The sequence below is a fragment of the Miscanthus floridulus genome, chromosome 17, assembly GCF_019320115.1.
Source record: "Miscanthus floridulus cultivar M001 chromosome 17, ASM1932011v1, whole genome shotgun sequence".
NCBI classification, from domain to species: domain Eukaryota; kingdom Viridiplantae; phylum Streptophyta; class Magnoliopsida; order Poales; family Poaceae; genus Miscanthus; species Miscanthus floridulus.
In genome coordinates, this window is record NC_089596.1 from 60,023,708 (window position 1) to 60,040,417 (window position 16,710).

At 43.2% G+C, this 16,710-nt stretch overlaps 1 non-coding gene across 1 annotated transcript; it reads left to right on the forward strand.

Annotated features, from left to right (window-relative positions):
• The first annotated feature begins 15,532 nt into the window (after positions 1–15,532).
• Positions 15,533–15,641, forward strand: LOC136519167 (small nucleolar RNA R71). Its single transcript, XR_010774728.1, has one exon. It is a non-coding gene; the product is annotated as a small nucleolar RNA R71 (small nucleolar RNA).
• Positions 15,642–16,710: the final 1,069 nt, after the last annotated feature.

Consider the following 16,710-nt stretch of genomic DNA (forward strand, 5'->3'; position numbering starts at 1 on the left):
TCTTACCGAGTAGGAACAAGCGTCGTCTGAGTGCTTTCTTGAGCGAAACCATGTAGCACTTCGTGAGATCTTTGGGTGGTGTGTACCTTTTTTGGAAGAAAAAGTACTCTCATATGGGTGTAGCCCCCAAGCCTCTTGCTATTTGGAACAAGGAGCTGGAGGGTCTTGTCTTGAAATTGCTCTGATTCTTTGTCGAAGGGCTCCCGAGCATATACCTGGGTTCTTTATCAAAAAGAACTCAGATATAGCTCGGTCCGGGTTCTTTTTGTCTTGAGGCCTTGAAGTGGTCTGTCTTAAAGAAGTCTTCTTGGTGACATGCGCTTTTTTGAAGAAAAAAGTGCACTCACTGAGTGTAGCCCCTGAGCCTCTTGCTATTTGGAACAAAAAGTTGGAGGGTCTTGAATCTTATGTTTTTTGAAAACTCCTGTCTTGAAGAATTCTTCTGAGTGATGTGCGCTTTTTTGAAGAAAAAGTGCACTCACTGAGTGTAGCCCCCGAGCCTCTTGCTATTTGGAACAAAGAGTTGGAGGGTCTTGAATCTGAGTTGTTCAAAGAACTGAAAACCTCTCATGTTGCAGCCCCCGAGCATATATCTGGGTTCTTTTATTCAAAAAGAACTAGATCTTGGCATATTCTCTGGTAGTCTACTGTTGTCAGATGTAGTTGTATGGTGGTCATGTTGTTTCATCTGTTGTAGGATCGCTCCTTGATAGGTCGAGCGTTTGTATGGCTTTTATCTGCGCCGTGTAATCAACTCGGTATATGTAGATCGTTGTCTTGTCAAATCTTCTTGATTTTATCAAGTGCTTGTCAGGCTTTCGTCTGTGCCATGTAAACAACTCAGTATATGTAGATTGTTGTCTTGACAAACTTTCTTGATTTGTTGAGTGCTTGTCCGGCTGCCGTGTAAACAACTCGGGTTAAGTAGATCTTTGTCCTGACAACCTTTTTGTTCTTGTTAGTACTGAAGAGACTTAGGACCAGCGATCTCAAGTATCTTTAGCTTTTTCTTTTTAGCCTTTTTGCTTAACTCGAGATGTGGCCAGCATCTGGCTCTTTCCCCAGTTGTAAAAACATCTTAGGATCGGTTCAGGTGTTGGCTTATCAGCTACCCTCATCGGCAGGCTCAAGCATCTTTTTGGCTTTTTTGTTCATGGTCGGTATGCTCAGGCATAATTTCAGCCATTTTGCTTTTTGGTTCAGGTATTAGCTTATTAGCTACCCTCATCGGTGGGCTCAAGCATCTTTTCAGCTTTTTTGCTCTCGGTCGGTATGCTCAGGCATAATTTCAGCCATTTTGCTTTTTGGTTCGGGTGTTAGCTTATTAGCTACCCTCATCGGCGGGCTTAAGTATCTTTTCAGCTCTTTTGCTCTTAGCCAGTATGCTCAGGCATAATTTCAGCCATTTTGCTTTTTGGTTCGGGTGTTAGCTTATTAGCTACCCTCATCGGCGGGCTCAAGCATCTTTTTAGCTCTTTTGCTCTCGGTCGGTATGCTCAGGCATAATTTCAGCCATTTTGCTTTTTGGTTCGGGTGTTAGCTTATTAGCTACCCTCATCGGCGGGCTCAAGCATCTTTTTAGCTCTTTTGCTCTTGGCCGGTATGCTTAGGCATAATTTCAGCCATTTTGCTTTTTGGTTCGGGTGTTAGCTTATTAGCTACCCTCATCGGCGGGCTCAAGCATCTTTTTAGCTCTTTTGCTCTCGGCCAGTATGCTCAGGCATAATTTCAGCCATTTTGCTTTTTGGTTCGGGTGTTAGCTTATTAGCTACCCTCATCGGCGGGCTCAAGCATCTTTTCAGCTCTTTTGCTCTCGGCCGGTATGCTCAGTGAAAACAACTGGGGGAAAGCCATAATAAGACATATGTTGTCGAGGAACACCATCTTTATTGATCATGGACGTTGATATGCTTAGTGAAAACAACTTTGGGAAAGCCATAATAAGACATATGTTGTCGAGGAACACCATCTTTATTGATAATGAACGTTGATCTCTTGTGGCTTGTATATATATTCTTCCTTGAGTTGTTTTCATGCATAGAATCTTCTTAGTTGGCTGATGTGCCATGTATTGTTGACTTCTTTTCCATCTTCAGTTATCAACTTGTATGTGCCTGGTCTGGTGACTCTTGTGATAATAAAAGGACCTTCCCATGGACTGAGTAGTTTATGGCGTCCGTCAGTTTTTTGTATTCTTCTTGGTACTAGGTCTCCGATTTGGAGTGATCGAGGCTGGGTATTCTTGTTGTAGTGGCGTCTTAAACCTTGGAGGTGTCTGGCTGATTGAAGGGTAGTGTTTACTCTGACTTCTTCTGTACCGTCGAGTTCTAATCTTTGGGTGTGTTCTGCTTCTCCTTCGTTATATTGTTCTATCCTTGGTGACGTCCAGATCAAGTCGGCAGATAGTACGGCTTCTGATCCGTAAACTAGGAAGAAAGGTGAGTATTCGGTGGCTCTGCTTATTTGAGTTCATAGCCCCCATACTACTTTGGGTAATTCTTCAATCCATTTGGATCCATAGTCCACTAGTTCTTCATACAATCTTGGTTTTAATCCGGCTAGTATGAGTCTGTTAGCCCTTTCTACCTGTTCGTTGGCTTCTAGATGTGCGACTGATGCGTAATCTATGCCGAAGCCGCAATCCTGTGCCCAACTTTGGAATTCTGTAGCTGTGAAGGGGGAACCCAAATCTGTGATGATTCGATTGGGCATGCCGAAGCGGTGCATAATGTCTTGGATGAACTTGACTGCTTTGGCTGCGCTGTATTTTGTGAGTGGTTTGTATTCAATCCACTTGGTGAACTTGTCAATTGCTACAAAGATGTACTCGAAACCGCCCTTTGCTTTCTTGAGAGGTCCTACTTGATCCAGCCCCCAGCAGGAGCAAGGCCAAGCGGGAGGGATGCAGATGAGATTGTGAGCTAGTACATGAGCTTGTCTTGCGAACATTTGACAACCTTTGCATTTTCTGACGAGTTCTTCTATGTCTTTCAGAGCAGTTGGGCAGTAGAATCCGGTGCGAAATGCTTTGCCGACTAGTGTTCTTGAAGCGGCATGATTTCCACAGCAACCTGAGTGTATTTCATATAAGATCTCTTTGCCTTTTTCAAACGAGACACATTTTAGGAGTACTCCTGATGATGCGGCTCTTCTGTACAGCTTGTCCCCTGCTAGGACGTAGTTCTTGCTTCTGCGAACAACTCGGGTAGCCTCCGCTTTATCTGCTAGCAACTTGTTCTCTTTGATATAATCGATAAAAACCTGGGTCCATGAGGTGGTGATTACCAAAATCTGGGTGCCTTTAGCTGGGAGTTCAGGGGTTATCTCACTGGGTTGTTTGATAGAGGGAGCTGATAACTCCTCTATGAATATGCCGGGTGGGACCTTTGCCCTGTCCGATCTGAGCTTGGCGAGGATGTCTGCTGCAATATTAGAATCGCGCAGGACATGTGGAATTTCTAATCCTTGAAAATGTTTTTCAAGTTTTCGTATTTCAGCATAGTAAGTGCCCATGTTTTCTTTGGTGTAGTCCCAATCTTTGTTGACTTGGTTGATGACTACTACCGAATCGCCATATACGAGTAATCGCTTGATTTCAAGGGTAATTGCCACTCGGAGCCCGTGGATAAGGGCTTCGTATTCTGCTTCATTGTTTGTAGCTTGCCATAGTATCTGAAGGACATACTTGAGTTGTTTTCCGTCTGGAGAGATGAAGAGAATGCATGCACCAGCTCTGCCTAGCTTGAGTGATCCATCAAAGTACATCTTCTAATGGTCAAGGATGGTATTTGACATAGGTTGTTGAATTTCTGTCCACTCAGCAACAAAATCGGCAAGGGCTTGAGATTTAATTGCCTTCCGTGGGGTGAAATTGATATTGAGAGCACCAATTGTTTTTGAAGAAAAAGTACTCCCATCTGGGTGTAGCCCTCGAGCCTCTTGCTATTTGGAACAAGGAGCTGGAGGGTCTTGTCTTGAAATTGCTCTGATTCTTCGTCGAAGGGCTCCCGAGCATATACCCGGGTTCTTTTTCAAAAAGAACTCGAATATAGCTCGGTCCGGGTTCTTTTTGTCTTGAGGCCTTGAAGTGGTCTGTCTTGAAGAAGTCTTCTTGGTGACGTGCGCTTTTTCGAAGAAAAAAGTGCACTCACTGAGTGTAGCCCCCGAGCCTCTTGCTATTTGGAACAAAAAGTTGGAGGGTCTTGAATCTTATGTTTTTTGAAAACTCCTGTCTTGGAGAATTCTTCTGAGTGATGTGCGCTTTTTTGAAGAAAAAGTACACTCACTGAGTGTAGCCCCCGAGCCTCTTGCTATTTGGAACAAAGAGTTGGAGGGTCTTGAATCTGAGTTGTTCAAAGAACTGAAAACCTCTTCTGAGGATATGTAGGATCTTGTAGACATTCTCAAGGGTGTATCCAAGTAACCTGCGAACTACAGTAGGCTATCCATATACCATTGCAAGTCAACATAGTTGCGCCACCGAGTACTTTCCATAATTAGCTTGCGTGCTTGATGTCTTCTTGCATGCTGCTGTATGTCATGCCTCTTCCTTTGTTTCGCTTGAGTAATGAAAGTACATATAAATATGCACGTGCATCCTCATATTCGTGCTCATCTTGCTGACGCAAAATCTTCTCGCTCGACCATGATCCGATCCGAGTAAGGCAACCTAGATAATCCATCAAAAGGCTTCGGGTGGGCAGTCCCCTCACCGGAGACCCCATATCACCCCCACCTTAGAATTTCCAAATCACCGCAACAAGATCAACCTTAGCTGTCGAGTAGTTGATCAACCCAACCGAGTAGTCGATCACCGCAGCCGAGTAGTCGGACGTCCTGGATATCTAGTTTGTATGTTTCAAATGGTATCTAGACTCAAGTATTTTATCAAGAATCTACAAATAATGTCTAGATCAACTCACAAGTGATATCCTATAAGTGGTACTCATGAAGATAGCAAATGTTCAAGAAATGGTCTTTATTGATAAATCAAACAAGTGGTTCCATACTAGAAGATTCTTTCAAATGGTATTCACTTCCTACAAGTGGTATCTATACATAGTAGACGATGGTTCCACAAGTGATCCTCAACTTTAAGTGATCATCAAATGAAGAATGCATCCCTCAACTACAAGAGTTCAAGTGTATCAAATGGATGACCCATGCTATCACATAGGGGGAGATGTCACACAAATTGGTATCAAGATCAAAGATCCTACATGTGGTATCTCAAGAAGCCCTACACAAGATACAAGTGGTATAAGTTACAAGTGGTGTCATTCCAACAAACAAGTGATGTCCATCAAAAATACAAGATTCAAGCCTCAACCATCTACCCCAAAATGCATACCTTTGCATCAATGAGAAGCACACCTTTTATGGAAATTGATGACAAAGGGGGAGAGATTGTACAAAGATATGAAAGCTTGATTGAATGGGGGAGAGATTAAGATTGTATAAGGGAAGAGATGAGATATAAAAGAAATAGAGGTTGGACATGGACATGGACAAAGAGGGAGCAACATTGAAGAAAAGAGATGGATCAAAATTCTTGGACAAGAGAAGCACACAAGTAGGGGGAGCAAGCTCATGAACTTTGATTGATTGCATTTGATATGTGCATATTCATATGCTTGCTTGCATTGCATAAGCTTTCAAATTCAATATGCATGCTTATGTGGTGTATGCTAGTTGTAAAACTTGAATGATGATTTGATAACTACCATGCATAGGATAATAGCTAGACACTTAGTATGCTTTGCAAGCAATGCTAGTAGCTTGCTTTTAATGTTGATCTCACAAGGTATCTAGTGCTTTTATTTCCAAGTGATATCTAGCTAACCATGGTGCTAAGGATGAACTTAAAGGTGCAACTCCGATTGGTACACGCTTCAAAGGTTCATTCTATACACCTTAGCATCATTTTGTAGTAATTACTCTCCCACATTTTTATCTATGCATATGTGCGAGCTTCAAATCAAACATTCTAGCACATATGTAGGGGGAGCTAATACTACCATTTCAGGTTTATGGTACTTGTCCAAAATCATTTTCACATGGTAAAATTGCTTGGGCAAGCAACATGAATCCAAAAGAGCTTAATTTCCATATCTTTGTAGAGTTGTCATCAATTACCAAAAAGGGGGAGATTGAAAGGTCTTTGTTTGGTTTTGGTAATTGAGTGACAACTTAGGTGGACTAATTGTGTTTATGTGAGATACACAGGTGATTAGTCCATAGGTACATGTGTGTGAGCAACATGTGCCATGAAGGTGAAAATGGCTTGGAGATGTTGCAAAGCTCACACATGTGATGATGAAGGAGCTTAAATGCACATGAGACATGACATTGAGTCATGTGATCAAGGTGGAGAAGATCAAAACAAGACTTGGCTTGATGGACCGGTTGCAAGCGTGAAGGGCAAGTCGAAGGCTTTGGAGCGATGGACCGCGTGGCGGTGAAGCTTGAGCAAGACTTGTTGATCGTGTTGGTGCATGTGTTGCATCGACATTGGAGGAGATGGAATGGAATGCGCAAGGCAAAGGTATAACCTAGGGCATTTCATTTCACCGGTCATAGGTGTGTAGAGAAGTTTATGACCGAGTTTAGGATAGATGGCCGTACTATCAAGAGGAGCAAACTTGTTTGCATATCGGTCATCTAGTGCCACTCGAGTGATCTAACTTTGCATCGTCGCTAGGATCGAGTGGCGTGGCAAGTTGAGTGGCTAACATCCTTTGGGAAATGATTGTGAAAAGCTAACACACATACACATGGTGGTGTACACTTGGTAGTGTTGGCACATTTACAAAGGAGATGGAGTTGGAGTTGATGTGGATCAACTTGGTGAAGAAACTCCACCGGCGCCCTACACAGAAAATACAGGGTCTCACTGAGTGCATCGGACGCTGGCACTAGAAGTGACCGGACGCTGGCTGGGTGTGTCCGGTCAGGCTAACACATGGTGACGCAGGAGCTAGAGTATGACCGGACGCTAGGCTGCGTCTGATCACGTGTGACCAGACGCGTCCAGTCAAGGTCGGTACCTTACTGTAAACGACCGGACGCTAAGGGTCCAGCATCCGGTCAATTGAAGCTGCTGCGTCCGGTCAGAAGATGACCATTGAGATCGGAAGAATGCCGTTGAACGCAGGTGACATGTGGCTGTCATCGGGCGACCAGACGCTGAGGTCCAGCGTCCGGTCAACACGATCGGAGCGTCCGGTCGACCCGACAGTTGCCCAGTGAAAGGGTAACGGCTAGTTTATCCCTTGGGGCTATAAATAGAAGTGGCCTTCGGCAATGGCTGGTGCTGAGCACCTCAGGGGACTTTGTGTCCATGCTTGAGAGTGCTTGGGAGCCCTCCATCTCACACATACTTGATAGTGATCATCCGATTGTGTGAGTGAGCGATTCTAATGCGATTGCATCATGAGGTTGCATCGAGTGGCACTAGGTGATCGAGTTGCAAGCCGGTGGTGCTTGTTACTCTTGGAGGTTGCCACCTCCTAGATGGCTTGGTGGTGGTCTCCGTGGAAGCCCGCAAGAAGCTTGTGCGGCGCTCTGGAGAAGTGCTTTGTGAGGGGCATTGTGCTCGCCCCGCGAGGGCCACGATGAGCAACTTTAGTAAAGCGTGTCATTGAGCTACCCTCACCTTCGGGGTAGGTTCTTGCGGCGCTCGACGTGCAGGCTTGGCAGGTGATGCCAATTAGCCACCGAACCACCAAGTGAGCGGTCGACACAATGGGAACTAGCGTGTTGGCAAACACGTGAACCTCAGGAGAAAAATCATAGTGTCAACCTTGTTCTTCCCGTTTGGTTTGCATCCCCATTACACAAGCTTGCGATTATTTTCATATACATTAAGCTTGTGTTGTTGCTCTTGTAATTAGTTAGCTTGTGTAGCTTACTAGTTACCTTCTTGCTTGTGTAGCATAGAAGTAGCTCCCGTGCGTGGCTAATTTGGTTTGTGTAACCTTGTTAGTCACATTGCTTAGTTTGTGTAGCTAAGTATTTGCGCTCTCTAATTTGGCATTGGTTGCCTTGTTATTGAGCATTGCTAGTGAGCTTAGTTGGCTTTGTGCTTTTGCTTACTAGCATGTGTATGAGCTCCCTTGTTGCTTAAAGTACTAGAGGTATAGGTTTGTGTGACCTTGCTCCTAGAATTGGTTAGGTGAGCTCTAGCTAGCCCGGCACCTTTGTTGCTTGATTAGTATCTTTAGAAGGTGCTAGAGAACATAGATAGAGGGGTGTAGTCTTGGCTAGACCGATAGTTATAATTCCGCACTAGTTTCGGTCAATGTTTTCCTATACGGTAAACGGTAGACAGTCGGCAAGGTCTCGTGTAGCGTTTAGACCGTGTACACGACGTGTACATGGTTTTACACGGATTACTTGTTTTTACTTTATTTGTAAAAATAACTATAATAACCTGTGTATATATTCCTATAACATAGATAATATCATAATATAGAATTACACAACAACGGTTAGTCCAATAATATAGAATTAAGAACCTAAGTGCTAGACCTAATAGCCTAAGTGCCTAATAAAATACTCCATCCATCCCAAAATAAACATTTGTAATATTTTGAAAATAATTTATTTTCAAAATATTACCCAGTGTTCACCTACACGGCCGTGTAGACCGATTACACGGTCGTTTTTTACCGTTTACATGGCGATCCCGTGTAACCTACCGTTTATGGCCTAAACTGCACGTTCGGCTACCGAGTAGCGATTACACGCCGAGTAATCGGTCTACACGGCCGTGTAGGCGAACACTGGTTTCGGTTAGCCGACGCGATTAATTTTAGAAAAGACTATTCACCCCCCCTCTAGTCCGCCATCTCGACCCTTCAGTAGCCTATTACGTTTAAACACCTCTCGCACTTTTCCGGCGAGTAGGCTTTATGGATTAAGGCCTCAGCAACCCAGGTAAATTAACAACTATTAAGAGAAGACATTAGAAAATGCATATTAAATTTTTTCGTGTCTTGCTCTTACTAGGTCATGTAATTTCCCTAGGTAGGTAGCCTGTTATGTTTAAACACCTCTCGCACCTTTCCGGTGAGTAGGCTTCATGGATTAAGGCCTCAGTAACCCAGGTAAATCAACTGTAGTAGAGCCATGGAGGCATATGGATAATATCCAGAGATATATGATGATTAAAGAATATTTGAAAAAATATTAAACCATGACTTAGCTTGATTGACGGCCGCGTGGTAGAATCAGCACGCGATCCTGACATTTTGCGCTCAGGAGACCCCAGTGGTTGTAGCCCCCGAGCATCAGCTTGTGAGTACTTGGACATGAGCTGTCGAGTAGTTGGTCACCGTAGCCAAAGTAGTCGAAAACTATGATGAGTAGTCAGACAACTGGCTTGCTTCTGGCTCAGGATGCAGCCGGACAACTAGCCTGCCCCTGGCTCGGACAGCTTGACGTAGCCATACCATGACCCAACTTCTTAAGGGAACTCTAAATGTACTTCAAGTTGTATTCTTGATAGGCCGAGGTCGCGTTCCGGAGCCCTGTCAGAAAAGAACTCGGACTATTCTCGAAAGAACTCTGAATGCTTTTCGAGTTGAATTCTTGATAGGTTGATGCCACGTTCTGGAGCTCCACCGGAAAAGAACTTGGACTATTCTCGAGAGAACTCTGAATGGTCGCATTGTGAAGTCCTAACGGAAAATAACTCGGACCAACGTGGAAAACGGTTGGTCATGAAATCTGAGTCGGATCAGACATCACAAGCCGCGCGAGTTTCCCGGCGATTTGATCTACCATAGTTGCCGAAATAGAGAGGTCTTCATGGTGATCCGAATCTTCGAGGAGATCGTAGATCCATGAACCAAAGATGAAGGTTGATCCCATCGAGAAGATTATGTTGATGAGGTCCGTCGAGCTCTCGGATGCAAATTCGCCGAAAGCCCCTACCTGGCGCACCAGCTATCGATGTTTCACCACTGATAGCCTGCCACGGGGGTACCCAGGGCAGTTTGTTCAGGCTTCAGCGTATGTAGAACTCAACGGTAAATGCAAGAGATAGTCGATTTATCCTGGTTCAGGCCCTCGACCGTGATCAAGTAATAGCCCTACGTCTAGTCGTCGTTAGCCTTTGCGTTGGATTGATTGTCAAGTGTCGTCTCTTTAGGAACCCCGCCCTCCTCTCCCTTCGACCTCCACATCTAAGGAGCCCTGCCCTCCTTTATATAGTCAGGAGGCCAGAGTTCTAGTCAGTTTACAATATAGAGTCCTAGTAGGATTACAGAATAATACTACTACTAGGATTACATGGAAAGAATCCTAATCAAACTAGATCTTCTCTCTTCCTTGCGGTGTATCCTGTGGGTCCCGCATCGACACCGACCTTGATGAAGAATCTATCAAGCTTATCAATAAGGTGGAGAAGATGATCCAAAAACTCAATGTCAAGGGTGTGCCCATCCAAATTCAAGATTTCATCTTCACCAATCAAATAAATGAGCAAAGAAAGAAAGGATGCTATGGATGCGGCGAGTTGAGGCACTTTGTGGAAGTTTGTCCAAATAAGCCCACACCCAAGACAAAGAAGAAGGCGTGCAAGAACAAAGCCCTCACATCAATAAGGTCATGGGATGATCCTTCAAGTGAAGATGAAGACCATCATAAGAGGCGAGGTCACAAGCACTCATCATCGAGAACCTCATGTGTGTGCCTTATGGCATGAGGTAACAAAAAGTCTATCCCAAGTGATAGTGACAATGATAGTGATAGTGATGATGAGCTACCTTTTTATGATGAAATTGTGCAAGAAAATCTTAACTTTGCTAAAATTTGCACTAGTCAACAAAAGAAGCTTGAAAAATTAAAAGAAAAACTAGATAGCTCACAACAAGCTTATGTTACTTTGCTTGAACAATATGAAACTTTTGCCAATCTTAATACGGAGATATCTACTAAAATTGAGCAACCTGAGGCTAGTGCAATAACAAATGCATGCACAATCAATGATGAGCAACTTGTAAAGAAAAATGAAAAATTAAAAGAAAAGTCAGCTAGCTCACAAGATGCTTATAAAAGTTTGCTTGCTAAAATGGAAACCATGTGCAAACATTATGATGAGCTAACTAATAAAGTTACTAATCTCGAAGCCATCGGTACAACCTCGACCGAGGCACCTAAAAAGAAAGGTTCAATTTTTAACATGCCTAAAAAGGATGCTTTTACTTCTTGCAATGATTTATGTTTAGACTCACCCTTGTGCAACCAAGTTTGTGTTGAAAACGTTGTTGTAGATACATGCACACAAGAGGTCGCAATGGAGAATGAGCAACTCAAGCAAGAAGTGGCTTGCCTCACCAAGGACTTGACTCAAGTGAAAGGCAAGACAGAGCAAGCCCAACTTCATCAAGATAACACCATCAAGGGAGTGAAGAAGCTTGATGAAGGACAAACCGTGGTTTGCTATGTGTGCCATAAGGAAGGTCACAAGTCCTATGAGTGCAAGGTGGAGAATGGGGAGGAGCAAAGAAGAAAGAGAAAAAGCAAACAAGCAAGCTCTCTAATACCTACACCAACAAGGTGGACAAGAAGGCCTCCACACCATACTTGTTAAAGAAGAAGAAAAATGACAAGGTTGAGGCCATCAAGGTGAACAAGCAAGCCAACAATGGGATCAAACGCTTTTGTGTGCCAAAGGAAATCATTTCAAATATGAAGAGCACCAAGAAGGTTTGGATTTCGAAAGGGAAGTGAGGAGTCCGTTTGGACTTCGGGGAATTTGGAGACTTGGCAAAATATGGGTGCATTTCATGGGGTGCATCATTATGGACAAGGAAATTGCCAAGTGAGCTAGTGAATACTATAGTCCCAAATTCCCCTTCCCATGTTAGGTAACTAGATTTAATTTCTTACAATTTCAATGAGCATCTAGTTCCTCTTTATGCCTAGGTTTGCATTTGCAAGTTTAATCTTTTGTCTTGCATACACTAGGTATATCTTATGGTAGGCTTGCTCGGTTTTATTCTTAACCCTTGGAGCAAACCTACATGGTTTAAATTGTTTAGGAGCACGGCACATAGCTTGTTTTACAATTGTTCATCTAATATGTGCCAAAGTCCAAATTGTAGATAATTTCTCCCGAATATCACCTTCAAAAATGATTCTCACATTCATGTTGTGTCATCTTTCAAGTGGTATTATTTTTTATTCTAAAATCAATGTGATGTCTCCTACAAGTATTACATGCTTGTGTGCACAAATTTAGGGGGAGGTTACTCTACAAGTTGGATGCTTTGAGACTAACACCTTTTCAAGTTTATCATGTGTGTAGTAGTCTCATTGCAAGGAAAATGGAGTCCCCGGAGTTAATCATCATACTTCAAATATCCACCATATATTGCAAGTGGCATAAATCAAATTGGTTTCCACATGTGGTATTTCTAAACCAATATCATCATGTTGATTTCACTTTGGTATTTATATGCTTTCTCCATGCATTATATAGATTAAACTCCTTTGAGCATTAATTTGCCAATTATGCATAAACTTAATTCTCCATCATATGTATCTATATATTTAGGGGGAGCTTAGTCTATGTAATGTGAGAGTCAAATTTTGTGACCTATTCCACTCCACATACAATGGATCACAAAGTTTGACCCTCCCTTGTGCTACTAATGTCTTCCTTTTCGGTGTTTGATTTCAAAGGGGGAGAATTTGTAGGACCAAAATCAAGCCCGATCATAATAATTGACAAGTGGTAATGGTCCGAGAAAGGGAGGATAGTGGATTATGGAGTTAGGGGAGCCTTAAATCCATAATGCCACATGGGGACATTTGCAAGAGCAAGATAAGTTTCCAAAGATGTTTACATGTGGTATATTTTAACATCATATAACCTTGCCCTTTGCATTGTATCCTAGCAAGTAAATAGTTTTTAAATTCCAAAAAAATTATTTGTTTTGGTCGTGTTGTCATCAATCACCAAAAAGGGGAAGATTGTAAGAAAAATAGACCCTAGGTTCATTTACTTTGGATTTTGGTTGTTTGATGACCAACACAACCAAATTGGACTAATGAATTTGCAGGTGATTGTTTTGTAGTTCAATAGGGTGCAAGATGTGACTTAGACGAAGGCGACATGATGATCCGATGATCAACACCTTAAGCAAGACCCTAGAAGCACAAGAGAAGACCCAAGATATCAAGCAAAGTCTAAGCACGAAGATAGGAACTAAGCCGGACGCAAGATCGTGAAGAAACGAGCTTCACAGAGGTGATCGGACGCGACCCTTATAGCGACCAGACACGTCCGATCAAGATGCCCGGCAATAGCAGTGTTAGCAGCAGTGACCGGACGCTGAGGACTTCAAGTGACCAGACGTGATGATGACACTGTTCACTATCGCGATAATAGCTCAGCACTAACCGAATGCTGGCGGGTGATCGACCGGACATAGGAACTGCAGCGTTCGATCGAGTCCAGAGAGGTTCTAGAGCGGCGATAGCGCGACCGAACGCGTCCGATCAACAATGACCGGACTCGGCAGTGCGTCCGATCAACACACGCACTCCAACGGTCGGGACGACCCGACATGTTCGATCAAGACGACAGCAGCGTCCGGTCAGTAGCAGAAAGCTAGGTTTCACCCCCAATGGCTACTTTCTCGGTGGGGCTTATAAATAGACCTCCTAACCGACCATTTGAGAAGAGTGGAGCTAAGGAAACATACCAAGGGTGTTGATACACAATTTTAGTGATCTCTACTTGCATAGTGCTTAGTGATTCATTAAGTGATTAGCGTAGGCGCTTTGTGAAGTGCTTAGGTTGATTAGACCACTGCCTATGTGCTTGCTCTAGGTTTAGGCCTAGTGTTTAGTGAGGTTTGCATACCTATTACCACTCAGTGCTTGCATGCACCATTGTTGTACATCGAAGGGGCTTGTAGTCTTATGAGATCACACCAAACGTGTTTGTGGTGTGGCCGCCACCGTGTACCGAAGGGAACATGGCCTGCGGCGGTACGGCTAGAAGCTTGAGGCAGGGAGCGGTCCAGGAGAGGCTAGTCGAAAGGCACATTGAAGACCCACTTGCGTGTGGGGAAGGCTCGGGGCTATCCATGGAGTTACTCGACCGGGAGCTTGGCCTTTGCGAGGGGCTCCAACAAGGACTAGGGGGAAGCTTGCGTGCTTCTCGATACCTCGGTAAAAATACCGAAGTCTTCGACCGGAGTTTGCATATCTCTACCTTACTCTTTAGCTTCCGCATTTACATTGTTTGCATAACTCCTTTTGTGGTAGAGATAGCAACACACTAGCAAAACCATAGTTGCACATTTAGATGGTTTATCTATTTGCATAGGTTTTGCTAAGGGTAGAAAAAGATGTCATAGTTTAGAGTTAGAGTTTTAAGTTGCCTAATTCACCACCCCTCTTAGACGTCACGGTCCCCTTTCAGGTGCCCTTTCATCTCCACCTGGTTTGAAAACCACAAAGTCGATGGGAACATATGATTGTCCCACTCGGATGATGGCATCTTCAAGAACTCCCTTGGGGTAGCAGAGTGACTGATCTGTAAACTACAAACACATATTTGTGTACAACAAAGGATCTCCTAAATTTTTTCTCATAAATTACCTTAGGCATGATGTTGACACTTGGTTCGAAGTCACAGACAGCTTTCTGGAAGATATAAGGTCCAATGGCGATAGGGATGACAGGTCTCCCTAGATCACCTTTCTTGTCGGGTAGGGTGTAATATATCCACCTTCCCTCTGATGGTTGCGTGTAGTAGAAAGCTGCATTGTGAATATCGACAAGATTTATAGTTTCTAAACCTTTCAACTGCCCCAGAATCTTACCTTTGTTGGACGAAGGAACAGCGGCCGCCAGCTGAGCTATTTGTGATTCTATCATTTTATTAAAGCTATGCTGGTTCTTAATGGTACAAGCAAAGCTATCCATTCTGTTACTTATATTTTCTAGAATTTTATCATTGGTAGCTACCTTCTTAGATAAATCTTCCATAAGTCTAGATTGGCCAGCAATTAATTCTTTTAAAGGTGGTTGATTGAAGTTATTATAATTATTATATTGAGGGTTACCTTAGTAGTTTGGCCTCTGTTGCTGATTCCATCCTTGATTCTGTTGAGGACGATAGTAGTTGTTGACAAAGTTCACATCCTCTTGGGTTTCAGGACAGATGTTCTCTGAATGCCCAGTGTTGCCATATACTTCACATGTCATGCGTGAATCATGAATGTGCATGACTTCTTGCTTTTCATTAGCTCGGTCTTCGAGCTTCTTCATTAGTAGGTCCATCTTGGGAGACAACATGTCTACCTCCTTGAGTTGATGCATACCTCCACCTCTCTTGCGGGTCTGAACACGTTCTTCATTCCAGTCTTGGTTGGAGGCCATCTTCTCCATAAGAGTGGTCGTAGCTGGAAGTGTAAGTGACAAGAACGCACCTCTAGCAGCAGCATCCATGGTCTCATGGGCACTGTTAGTCAACCCGTGGTAGAACGTCTGCATGAGCAGCCAATTTCCCATCCCATGATGAGAACATTCTGATATATAGTCTTGAAAGCATTCCCATGCCTCAGGGACAAATTCATCATATTACTGCTGGAAACTTGAAATTCTCCCACACGGAGCATTGGTTTTGCCCGTGGGAAAGAACTTTGCTAGGAAGACAGTGGAGCAATTATCCCATATAGTGTTCCATCTTTATTGGCATAGAACCACTGCTTCGCCTTCCCTAAAAGTGAAAATGGGAAGATACAAAGTAGTATGGCATCCTTGGTTACTCCCTTGATGGTGAAAGTGCTGCAGATGTCCAGAAAGTGTTGGAGATGAGCACTAGCATCTTCATGTGTCTTTCCACAAAATTAGCTTGCTTGCACCATGTTGATGAGGGCCGGCTTGAGCTCGAATCCATTGTCGCCCACATTGACTGTGGGTCCAGTCCGGATGTTGGCAGTGGTTGGAGCAGAGAATTCGTGAAGAGTCCTGTCAGCCATGGCTTCAAATTTTGGTGTTAAGCTTCGCCTTATATGGTTGTCTTCTGACTCTAAAGCTGAAACTTTTTTGAGTTTAGCCTTAGTCCTCTTAAGTAGTGCTTCTGGATCATCAATGTAGTTTGTCGGAAGGTCAAAACTGGTCATACATTACCCTGCATAAGATATAAAAGTAGATAAAACAAGGGTAATCCTGCTTGAGCAGGGGTATATGGTTTATCTCGATCACATCAATAAGTATAAGTTTATCAATAGTTCCTTTGCCTAGCTACCTTCCCTGACAACGGCGCCAGAAATGCTTGTTGACATTTCTTAGCATCACTACTAAGAACAGAGTTTTAAATCTAGTCCCCGGCAACGGCGTCAGAAATGATTGTTGATATTTATTAACTTGTCACTTGTTTTAATAGCCACCTATTATAAACCTATATCTTCTAACATTACTTTACTAGGTTGTCATCCCCAGTGATGATGCAAGAAATGTTTGTTGGTACTACCTAGCATTACTACTAGAATAATACTAAATAGTTATTTATTAATTTATGTGACTAGGATGAATATATAGATATGAATAAAAATGAATCTACAAGCGAACAAATAATTATACCATTGTAGCACTTTATCCGAGAGTATTTTGGGTATCGTTATTTATATTTTACCACAGGAAAGGTCTAGCATGGACAAGTATTGATAACTTATACTATTGATG